Source organism: Rhagoletis pomonella, unplaced genomic scaffold (genome assembly GCF_013731165.1).
Source record: "Rhagoletis pomonella isolate Grant_MI unplaced genomic scaffold, Rhpom_1.0 Rhpom_scaffold_00006, whole genome shotgun sequence".
Classification (NCBI taxonomy): domain Eukaryota; kingdom Metazoa; phylum Arthropoda; class Insecta; order Diptera; family Tephritidae; genus Rhagoletis; species Rhagoletis pomonella.
The window spans coordinates 39,013,728-39,026,460 of record NW_023458560.1 but is presented as its reverse complement, the minus strand read 5'-3'; positions in this window follow the sequence as shown (position 1 = coordinate 39,026,460).

Here is a 12,733-nt window from a genome sequence, read left to right as displayed (position 1 = left end):
AAGAGAAGCGCACTCACAAATCTAACTCGCAAATACTAGTCAAATGAAAAATGTTTTAGTGTTTGAATGCTCGAGTGCCGGCAACGAGGCATACAACATACACAAAAGAAGCAAAACAAAAATTGCCGGCAATTACCAAAATAATCAAAAAGTAAAAAGAAAACTTACTCAATTTAGCACTCAATTTGAAGCGCAATCAACGCGTTATTCAATTGGAAGCACATCGTAGCAGATAAAACGCTCGAGTGTAGATGTGTATATAGGTTTTTATGTACAAATGAAATAGTGTCAGCAAAGAAAGTGTATAAAATGTAATTAATTTCTAATTACTATTCACTGATTTTGTTAGTTTTTCTTCCATGCGATTGACGTTAAATTTCTTGTAGGCATTATGCGATTGAATAACTCTATCGAAAACACTTGTTCAAAAATTAATTATTGATTGACTCACTGACTGTGACATTCTCGCAGTGGAATCAATTTAAATTTTCACAAATTAACAACGGCAACTGTGTTGAAATGCGGCACGCTATGGAGATTGGCGCCGCTGCACAATTGCACTTAAATGCATAGACATTCTTGCAAGCGATACAAAATAATTATCGCTCTACATTGCCACATTTCAATTTAATGCCACGGTAAGTCTTGCCCGATCAGCAAATGTACATATGTACGAATATCGCTTACAATACATTGCCATTCATTCCATATCAATCGCTAACGCCCACATGTGTGCTTTTGAGAGCCAGCAATTAAAATAAATATCGCTTCAGTGAAATGTAAATAAAACGCCTTTTATTTGTTTCTTGCAATATTGAAAGCGCGATTTTGAGGCGAAAGCAATTAACACTCATAATGCCTACTACGCTCAAGTTCAAGCGCCTCGCTGCATATTCACACAGCAATTGAACGCATTAAGTGGCTGCATTGCCAAGAAGTGGGCAATAGTGAAGTGAGCTATGAACCATCGATCATTGTATTCAAATTTTTTTCGACCACAACTTAAACAATAACTATTAAATTTTATAGTTCGTGGTAGAGTTGCGCATGTGATGAGATTTTTGCAGTGACAGTGCTTGATTCACGCGCGATAACGCATGAGCGTAAGAAAATTTTTCACTCTCATGCGTGAGTGACGTAAGTTGGGGTCAAATCACTCAAATACAATTTTTGAAGCATTTAAATTACCCTGTTTAAAATGTCAAACAAAAACAATGATAGATGTGATTTCAATAGAGCGACACTTGTTGTCAAAATTTTTAACAAACTACGTATCTGCCAAGTGCAATACCACGTATAAGATAGTCCGAAAGTTTCGCAAAAGAGCGAGGATTTTCATTTTCTTCTAAACTTCTGATGGCTTGCTAAATTTACTATAATTATTTACTATTAAATTTGTGAGCTACAGAAACATTGAGACAGGGTAACCATTTTTTTTCGATTGATATCCTTTGTGTCACAGTTCATTGAACTTAATTTGAATTTAATTTAATATTTTAACAGCTGGAAACCCTTCTCCCGCCCCTAAAAATATTTTAAATGTTAAAAACAAAAAAATTCTGAACACTCGTTTTAATATTTAATATAAGTTTATAGCTTGAGTATTATTTACATAATTAAATTCCACTTTTCAAATACTCTTCTAAATACTGTCAAACTACAACCTTCCCAAACCTCTTTCAATTGACAACCATAACATATATCAATTACCTCATTCCCGTATTTCAAATTTAATTTAATTTGTTAATTCAGTTTGTATGGGAATTGCCACGCCCCCTTCTGCAATAATGCTTAGTTGCCTCCATGAGTATGGTATTGATTTTGTACATCTACATGCCAAGTTACATTACTCTACCACAAACACTTCCAGAGGTATAAAGTATGAAAAATTCAGTTTGTATTGGAGGTGCCACGCCCCCTTGACTAATCGAGATATTTTAAGCTGGGCAAAATGGCGCCTGAGTGCAAACAAACAAATTCACTTTCGAATCTACATATCGTCGATGTTTTTGCAAAACCGCCCATCGTCCAATTACGAAACCGCCTATCTTACGGCACTCAAATTTCGCTTTACTCTGTAAAAAGGCATTGCCTTGATAGGCGGTATTTTCTCTAGCTATTTTACAAATCTGTTATTTTAGTAACGATTTTACGATTTTTATGCATAAATCTCGATATCCTGGAGTTCAGGGTCTCATTTTTGCCACAACTGCGATTTAGGCGACGATAAAATATTTAATAGTAAGGATTAACAGCATTGAACACAAGCTTTTACAAGTTCTTTGCATTGCGAATACTTTTAATGAAAATTTTATGCGTGTTCACCAAACAGTTCGCTTCGCCAAATGTATTCGCATCGCAAGCCCCAATCCCAGCCAAAAAAAATTGTTACTCATACGCCATGCTGCCCAAATTCGTAACATTTTGTATAGAAATCAATGCATATATATTGGGTTGCCTGTGGTGTTTGGATCTAATTTAGTTGATCTGGCCACTACAGTAGGAATCGCAGTGTTGAGGTTATAATTCCTAAAAGATTATCTGGAAAAGTGGTGACTAACGGATTTGATACTTTCGTGCTGACAGCGGGAAACAACGAAAGCAAGAAACAGCATAGTATTTGTTTATGTTGCAATAAAACTTTAACAATTTTTTATGGAAATTTCTTTATACTTATAAGCATTTTGTCACTAACCCTGTGCCAAAAACATTCCACAGAAATGACTAAAGCTTAATAAAGCAAATTGTGAATCAATCTAAATGCTGTCTGGGTTATCTCTATGAAATACAGATTAGATCATCATAACTATAACCGGCAGGGAATTATCTTTAAATAGTAAAATCAAAGAGCATTAGATGACAGAAAGAAATAATAACAAAGTTGGACATTACAAAATACGTTTGGCATTAAGTTGTCGAAACTAGTCATTAGGTTTATTTCCACATGACATTTTTTAAATAGCAAAAATTTTTTCAAAAAACATTGAATGGTTTTATACAGCCAAATTTTCCTGTTGCCTTGGAAGGGTTTAATTGCAATAGCAATGGTTCATTCCGGTTTAAGGACTGGTTTCTAATTAAGTACAAACAAAACATTAAACTAAAACTACAGAATCTAAAACATTTTTGTACGGATCAGGAATACCAACTCTATTAAGGCTAATTCCCCCAAATTCCTGAAAATAACTCCCCTATTCTCAATGGTGTTCCCCCAAAAGAGCTCCCATCTAGCTCCGCTCCGGTACTTTATTTCGCGCCCAGCTCCGCTCCCGCTCCCAATAAAAAACTTTTTTATTTATTCATTTACCTACATACATATCGAGCCCTAACCGCCAAAAAAAAAGGAAGGCGACATTTTTTTGAAAATTTTAATTTTGATGGCGGTTTGTACAGTTATTTTGTCTTGTAAAAAAATTACAGATACAAGTCACTGGGTGGGCAATAAACAGAATTGTTAAGTAAAATAAATTGAATGGAAATTTATTTGACGCAGTTGCTTTCAGTGGCATAATTTAGTAAATTTATTAACTGAAAATTTGTATTTAAGGAGTTAAGGAGCTAATGATTTTTTTTAACCTTTGCTCAACCTCAGCCCCTCCTAAAATCTATTGCTCTTTAGTTCCTTTGCCCCGCTCCGCTCCGAAGCCTTGCTATATAAGGCACTTCATTATCATTTTTATTAACAAAAAAAACAGCAAATGCCATTAATTATAAGTCTTTTTAATAATAGCCAAAACTAATACTTCTGAGTATATATCGTAAAGCATATCTATCGTATATGAATGTATATCGGGCATAGATGGACTAATCCTTAGAACCATATATTTCTTGATGAAAGTTTTGTAATTGTCTACAAGTCGGACTAAAATCAGAAAAGACTTTATTTTATAGTTTTTTTTTTTGTAAATGAAAAGAGTCCCTATGCACGGTTGCAAATTCTCTATTATCCACACGGTTGCATGAGAGATGGTTATTACAAGTTGTATTTTTTTTCTCAATAGGAATGTTCTAATAAAAATCGTTTGCATATTGAATTCCCCCAAAATTTGAAGCCATTCCCCGATTCCTCCGAGAAATTCAAATTCCACCGAAATCGGGGAAATCTCCCCTGGTTGGCATCACTGGTATCGATTTACTTGAAGCTAAAATGTGCCAGAAAAATACCATAAATATAAAATTTAAATTAGAATTTAATTAAATAGTTCAAGTATCCAGAGTAGCAGGCAGTGAACCCTCTGCTTAGTCCATCGCTAATCGCATACATAACAATATACAAGTACTTTTAGTTGTGTGTATCTCTATGGAGATTGCGCTACTATTTTCCAAGTCAATCAGAGCTGTCCGCTGCCGGCCACATGGCATGTGAATCATGTCAATTTAATTCAGTTACAATAGCGAGATGATAATAATCATTTAACTGCATATGTACGTTCAAAGCAATATTTCTTCATTTAGAAAGAGAAATTAATGTAATTGAATTTGTCTATGGTCTATTGCATCCAGTCAATTTTCACTTTATATGAATTTCTCTGATTACGCGTAAGAGACAATCTATTTATTTGTATTGCATTGTACCTTTGGCGGTGTAACTAAAGTGCTTATCGATCAAACAACTGAAGTCATTGCTCCCAAATATAATACATGTATAAATGTAGTTCCGCTTTCGATTTTTTTTTTGTTGGAAATAAATTATATTAAGTACGTACATAAATAATAAACATTTCCGGATGATTCGCATTTTTCTATTTGTGTGCATTTGCTATGCGATCTTTAGGTCACTCATTGCTCAATTATTGAGAGATTGAAAGAAAATAAACTGGCAATGGATCAATAAATTTTGTAACCGTTTACTTAATCCATTAAAATCAAATAAGGAGTCAGTTAAAACAGCAAAATACCAAGCTTTTCTTTGTGTCCAGATTTTTCTTGGTGCTTAAATATATTGGCAAAAATTGTTAATGCTTTAAAGCCAACCAAACCTAACGAATTTAAAATTACCTTCGTAAATATGACTGCAGCTTATTTTTTTACATACCAGTAGTCCCTAAAGTGTTACCTTGGGCGCTAAAAATTATTCGCCCTTTTTAAAACAATGCATGCAATCGATCAATCAAACTGCGACAACCAACTGTCAATCCGACCACACTCGACTGAGTTGATGTTGAGGCATATTGTAATGGTTCTCTTGTGGCTCGTAATAAATGAATATTTCAAACCACAGCATTTCAACCATGGAATATTGTTAAAAAAAAAATTTTACAAATAATGAAATTTATTACTTTGAAAAATTAAAAATTAATTACCCAAAGTCCATTGCACATGATTTTACACATTGCCAACTAAATATAACAAAAGTGAATAAAAACGAGAACGAACTCTTTTAATGATTGTATACCACCCAATGCATAATATTACTAATATTGACACCATTTAACATTGATACATTGTACAATATGTAGATACTAAGTTGTTTGATTATTTAAATTTTTTTCGAAACCCGGTTTTCGAGTAATTCGAAAAATTTGAAAAAACCGGATCCCCATTTTTAAGTGAAAAACACAACATATAAATCGGTTATATTTTATCTACATTTACACTTACCGTTAGTCAGAAAAATTATACCAAAATTGCAATACGTCTCCTAAAAATATGTATAACTTTAATTTGGAATTAAATAAGACGAAATAAGTTCGAAGTATTTTTGGATTACAAGTAAAACAAAAAAGTAAGTACGCCTGGGCCACACTGTACAAGTGAAACCAATGCAAGCTACATATTTAGTTTGTCTCTTAATCGAGATACAATGTATGTATTTTATTGGTTTTGAATAAAACGATAGGCTAGTTATTATAATGTTATATGCGTAATATTAAACTGTGGCAGAAATTTAATTGAGTCAATTAACCTTTTATTTGAGCTACCGCTTTTTGGTGTTCACACATGATCAGCTGTTCGATTAGCGACACGCATTCAGCTGCTCAATTAGCTACAGTGATGGAAAAGTTAGTACAATCGTACCTTTATTTAGTTTGAAAGTATACTCGGTATAAACAAACCATATTAGGTACATTTGGTAAGAAGTTATTATATTTACTTACATTTCAACGCTTTTTCTCTTGTGGGTAACTTGTCCAGTAGCCGCCCTCCTTTGTGAAGGGGCATACAAATGTTACAAAAGGGTGGTCAAAGTAACATAACTGTAGTTGAATATGCTAGATAGACGAAGAATATTTCTTTTCAAAACGTAAGATCGAAGAACTCGGAGGAAAGTAAAACGTAGTTTTGTCTCGAACTGTTCGAACAGGTTCTTTTCATAGCCAAATTTGTTTAATGTGAGTCGAGAAGTTGATTTGGTATCGAAGGGAAAGGTTGCTCGCTTTTTTCTTTAAACATATTAACTTTTTAGATACATTTATCTACTTTTATATAAAGTTTTCCCCAAATTAGGTACAATTTGAAAATTCAATTGCCCATCCCTGTCGGAATATCAGATGTAAAAGAGGGCCAGAACCAAACAGCGTATTGCTATTTGTTCAATAAACACACCACAAAGTCAAAATTAAACGTACCCAGCCGGGTTGCATGCAAAAATTCCTTCAATTAGCATTCAGTTAGAAAGCATGGCTTATTGCTCGATTAGCGGCCTGTCTGAACATACTTTAAGGTTATATTTTAATCCACGACATCGTATATTGCACAAAAACAAAAAATTTCCGTCTTTATATTTATTCGCTCCTTTCTCTGTCTCTATTTCTTTATTTATCCCTATCTCTACCCTTTCGTTATCTGTATTTTTATCTCTATACACACCTTTATCCCTGTCTGGTGTGGTGAGTTCAGGTGAACTTAGGTGTGGTGAGTTTAAGCGTGATAAGTTGAAGTGTGGTGAGTTAAGGTGAACTGTGTTAAGTTACGGTGTCGGGATTTAAGGTGTGACAGGTTCAGGTGTGTTGAGTAAATGAGTTTTGAGTTCGTTATCTATAACCCTTTCTTTGTAACTATATTTTTTCCTTTATCTTTGCCTTTACTTTTAACGTTATCCTCACCCTCATATTTTTCCTGATATTTATTTTTATACCTTAACAGTATTGAGTTAAGGTGTCGGGATTTAAGGCGCGACAATTTCAGGTATGGTGAGTATATGACACCTTCATTACTGTACCCATTTCTATTCGTTTTTCATTTAGCGAATTTTTAGTTTGGAAATAAATGATTTAAAAAGCGTAAATGACCTGTAGATGAATAGTATAGCTCAGAGTTCGATGGCTTTAATTGATCACAAAGTTGCTGAACCAAATGGTAGCATTTTCATCAAATACAATTTGATCAAATCAACACTGTGGACACTTTTTATCGAAGTACGAATTTGAAAGGCAATTTACACAAATTGTTCACGCTGCCTGTGGTCCACCTCCCTACGTTAAAATACTATACATACATATGTACATAGTATGAATAATAGATGAATAAAAAGAAAACAATGTGCAGGACATTTTTCGTGAATTCTTTTGATATTCAGTTAGTTGAAAATGTACACCACGGAAAATAAGCCGCTTTCATTGCAAAAATTTCAATTCGCTTTATGTGTGTACACACCATATGTATGTATGTATGTACAAAAGTTTACTTTATTTAAATATATACATACATATGTATTTCAGTTTACGCCCGAATTTTAGGCTAATGGTAAAAAAATATATTTTTCTCTAATTTTTGTTTATTTTGTGTGTGTGTGTCAGAGCTGTGTAATGATTGAATCAATTGAGTGTGCATTCTCATTTTTTTCGTTTAAAAAATGTGATTGTTTGATTTAAAAAATTTAACAACCACTCTTGAGATTGGTTACAAATTGCAAACACAAAATATGTAGTGTGTTATGGAATGGTTGATACCCATTCACATAGAGAATGTGAATGCAAAAAAAAAACTCAATCATGTATGATTGGACGTTTATGGGAATGCAATCTGTCATTATCATTCAGTACTAATACTATTTGTTGTATCAGGGTTGAAATTTTTGTACCCAAAATGTGAAACCAGAAGATTGCCATCTCCCTTAAAATAAGTAAACAAATAAATATTTGGTGCTAAAATATTTTTCTAAGTGTTTGGCCGAACTTCTGCTCAAACTTGAGGCATGAGTTCTGATTTTATAAGAAGAGTTTTCAAGGCAGAAATATACTAGAAGGTATGCCATTGCGTGCCGAAGGACGACTGCTATTTTGTGTTATGATCTGACCAGGTATTTAACCATGGTCCTATGGAGTGGAAGTACGCACATGTAATCACTCTGCTACGGCGGCCGCCGTAAGTACATGCTATACATATCGTCGTTTAAAGTACAAAACCGCGTATCAAGAAAATGCAAAACCGCGTAATTGCATAAATTATTTTCTAGAGAGTAAAGTCACCCATATTTCAAAATGGTTATCTTTTTTATAAAGCAAACGTATTCTGGCTAGTATATTTCAGGACGAATGGATAAGAATTGAGCCAAGAGTTTTTGTGAGCAAATCCAATTTTTGGCAGCCAATGTCAGTCACACGGTTTTGAAGAATGACGATACGCGGTTTTGTACTTTAAACGACGATATATATGTACACATATTAGATTATTTATTCTCAAAATGCATGAAAACTATAGTATGCTTGCAAACAATTAATAACATTTTGTGATAAGCAGTTTTACAAATGTATTTGCACTTCAAATTTGTATTTTAATAAAGTATTAATTAAATAAATTATTATTGTAAATTATTATTTTAATAAATAGATATAAAGATATTTATACTTGGCAACTCTTGGACTTTTCTTCATTTGTAACAAATGACAGACGTAAACAAAATAAAAAAATAATTGTATTTTTACAAATTTAAAGCAAACGGGCGTTCTTTACAAAAAAATGTAGTTATGGATCGAATTGCGCATATTTTTTTTACAATATCAAGTGCGCACAAGAAGTGTTAAACCACTAAATAGCTTAAAAAACGCTTTCAAAAATTCGAAACGAGAGTGAAGTGCAGTGTTCAATTGTGATCGAAATTGCAGGCAAAATGTGTGCGTGTGTAATTAATGTTTTACTTATTTGAAGAAATGTTGCCCGTTGTTATTAAAAATAAGGAAACCAAGACCCCCGATTTCCACTGGGGGTTACATAATACTTGAATAGCTCCTTAATTAACATGTGTTTGTTTTGAGCACGCACGGCCAGTTAAACAGGCATGTCTGAATCGATTTCCTTCATCATTCTTAGCAATTTGATGTGCATTTTTATTGTTATGTGTTGCAAACAGACATTTTAGGAACTAAATAGGTTCTAAAATCTCTGTACACAAGCGCACTTATTTTTAACAGTTTCCAGTTTATGTAATACTAATCAAAACAGCTTTTATTTATTTTATGTATTATGTGATTTCGGGAAGCGTCGAATACAAAAAAGGGCTGTGACTGGGTTTATGTAATTTGAAATTCTATTGATGATTACTAATAATAATAGAAAGGCGCTTACATATCGACACAACTAAAAATTTCATATATTTCAGTAGAGCCAATTAAAGATTTTTTGTTTCGTAATTTAGCAATAATATGTCTTGGAACGTAATTATTCCGGATTATATGCAGTCATACTGTAAGCTTTCAAATTATATATTTTTCTAAACCTGAAATTTTGAATTGTGCCGTTATTGCAGAGGACCACCGACATATGTTAGGGCTACTCCTCCGATTGTGGCATGCGCCTTGGCGTTGTCGCACAAAGGGGAGGGACCTACAGTTTTACGCCGACTCCTGCCGGGGGACGACCACTATTACAAAAAACATTTTCTTTTTTTTTTGCCGGAACTGGGCTCGGACGCTCACCCTGCGGAATGGTAGTGCGCACTTCTAACCACTACACCACAGCGATCGCTTAATTAATTTTAATCATTAATCGCGATTAACCATTTATTCGTTAATTTTTAGTCATTCATTGACTAACATTTTGTCGACAATACTCGCATAAGATAGTCCCAAATTTTCACAAAAGAGAAAAGTGATTTTGTTCAAAACTTTTGAATGACGTGTTGACTGAACTTACTAATTCGGAATTTCTACTATTACTTATAGAGTAGGCTATTCATAAAGTCTGGGTAATGAAATAAAAATTTTTCTATTATAAGTTCCATAAATATAAGGAGACTTTTATTGTTTAATTTATTTTTTGCACATAAACTTGTATCTTGAACTTCTTTTTCCAAAAAGTGAGGATGTCAAAATTTCAATAGATATCGGAAAGAGATCTCCTAATAGATAAGTTCATGAAAATTATTCCAAACGAAAACTTAAAATTGATAAAAAAAATAATAACTAAATTTAACTAATTTATATTAGAGGTTTGAAGTTTATCCCACTGTAAGTATGAAATCTTCAGCTATGTGTTTCCATTGTCACTTTTTCGTAGCCATATCAACAGCCTGACAATTAAGAAGATTGTGACGTTTCATGCTACCATACGCAATATCTTAAATCCTTCAAATTTTATTATTAACCTTTTGTTTGTTAAAAACATTTTCTTCTTAGATTCGAAACTTGATCAAGCAAAATTGCCTTTGTGTTTGACTAAGAGATGCTCAATAAGCTCAGAATTGTAGTTCTCATTTGCATACATAACAATAAATTATTAATTTTTGTTTCACACCAACTCCAATATTGAATAGTAAAATATATTTTAATCTTACCCAAATAAACAACGATTTAGTTCAATGGTCAATCACATATAGAGTATAGGGTGGTAATGTGTTAAAGTTTCAAAGTTTTTAAACGTAAAATTACGGCTAATACCTTTTTAAGCGTTTTGTAATTTAACCAAAACTCATTAGCATCCACTCAAGCAAGGAATTATTTACTTTTCAACATGCATTAGCAGAGTGCACTTCTCTTTTGTTTAGAATTTGGTTGTCAAACACACTACATCGGATCTTTTGACAGATTTACCAGAATTTTCCACCAGGTAGCTTCTGACAAAGAGATGACCTTACGTACTCTCTTATTTGTCCTCTCAGTTGCCAGAAAACCAAGTACGATTTCCGGTAAAATCTGGAAATTCTGGTAAAAAATGCTAATTTCGGACTCATGCGGGTTCACAACTAAATAATATTGGGAATACTTTTGAGGTGTTTGAAGAGGGTTGCGACCTGTTTGAAACTAAATTTATTTATAATAATCATATTTTGGCCTTGCCACTTTTGCTAAGTTTTGGCCGAGCTTCTCCTCCGATTTGTAGCGTGCGCCTTTGCTGTCACACAAATGAGAGGGACCTACAAACTTACGCCGAACGGCGATACAATTTTTATGATGAGCTATTTTTTTATTAAAGACACTAGGATTTTTAAAATATTTTCAATAAAATTTTATCAACCTAAATGTAAAGCTTATGCGAAGTAGTTATCTAATTTAAAGAAAATTTTAAACATTTTGAAGATAAAACATGAATTATATTTAAAACGTAAATGTTAATACAACTGTTTTATATATAATCCCAAACATATGATATAAAATCGCCTCTACCAAAAAACTTAAATTGGGTAACGCCGGTTTGAATTTTTACAATTGAGCAATTGTCAAAAATCTTCCTTTTTATCAAAAAGTTATTTACCAGGGTGTCTTTGAACTAATGATTGGTACTGAGTTAAAGAATGCACACACATAAAAGATTGCAGCCTTTTCAATACTCATTCAGTGTTAAACCTTTTTTTGATTGGGCATTGGTTTTTTCAATCTTGCTATGAATATGTTGATGTGTGAATTCATAACTGCTTTGAGAGAATGGAAAATTCAAAAATTTTAAACCTCAATCCTAAGCGAAGAATAAGTAATGAAAACTGGATAGAAAAAAATTGTTGATTTAAACTTGAAAATGATTTCACACTTACACAGCTCTGGTGTGTGTGCGTGCAGCTGTTTTTAGTTTGGGCACGTTTATAGAAACAAAAAAATATGTAGAAACAAATTCACAAAGTGATAAAATAAAACCGCATTTGTGTAAACTTTTAACAATAAAATTGAATTTGAATTGCAAAAGTACATACACCCCTGAGTCTAAAGAAGTTTTACAAGGCTATTTCGAAAAAAAAATTATTTCGCCGAAAGTAGGGGTTGCCTTTTTATATTTTTCGTCATATCTTCAGCATTACAGTAGAATATTAAAGTATGATAAATCAAAGTTCTTGTCTCGAGGAGACAATTATTTTGTTTTCCAAAGTTCATAGAGATCAAGTACCCCATTTTATTTAGTACTTAACCAGCAGATCTCAGTTTTTTTCACCCCAACGTACCACTCTAATGCCAGTAAATTAATAGCGCAATTCTGGCTAAGATAGTAAAAAGTATTTCGTAAGACCGGTGGTGGGCGGTCTCTCCTCTTTCAAGCTTTCTTATACTAAATTTATACAAAGCTTTAAATAGCTTTGCCCGCGGGCAAGCCGGTGGCCACCCCTGTGTAAGACAAATGAAAGACAGATGGCAAGATATGTAGTTCGAAAGACTTTTGTTATTCTAACACAAAAGTTTTGGAAAAAAGCTATCACATTCACCACCCGTGGTAAAACAGTCGCAATGGCCGAGTTAGAAAAGCACAGGCGTGCCATTCGAGAGATCCGAGTCCGCGGACAACTTTTTTCTTTTTTTAATTTACATTTATTTTCTTTTTTAATTTATGTTCTTTTCATTTTTAGATTTTATTGTTTTAAAAGGAAAAA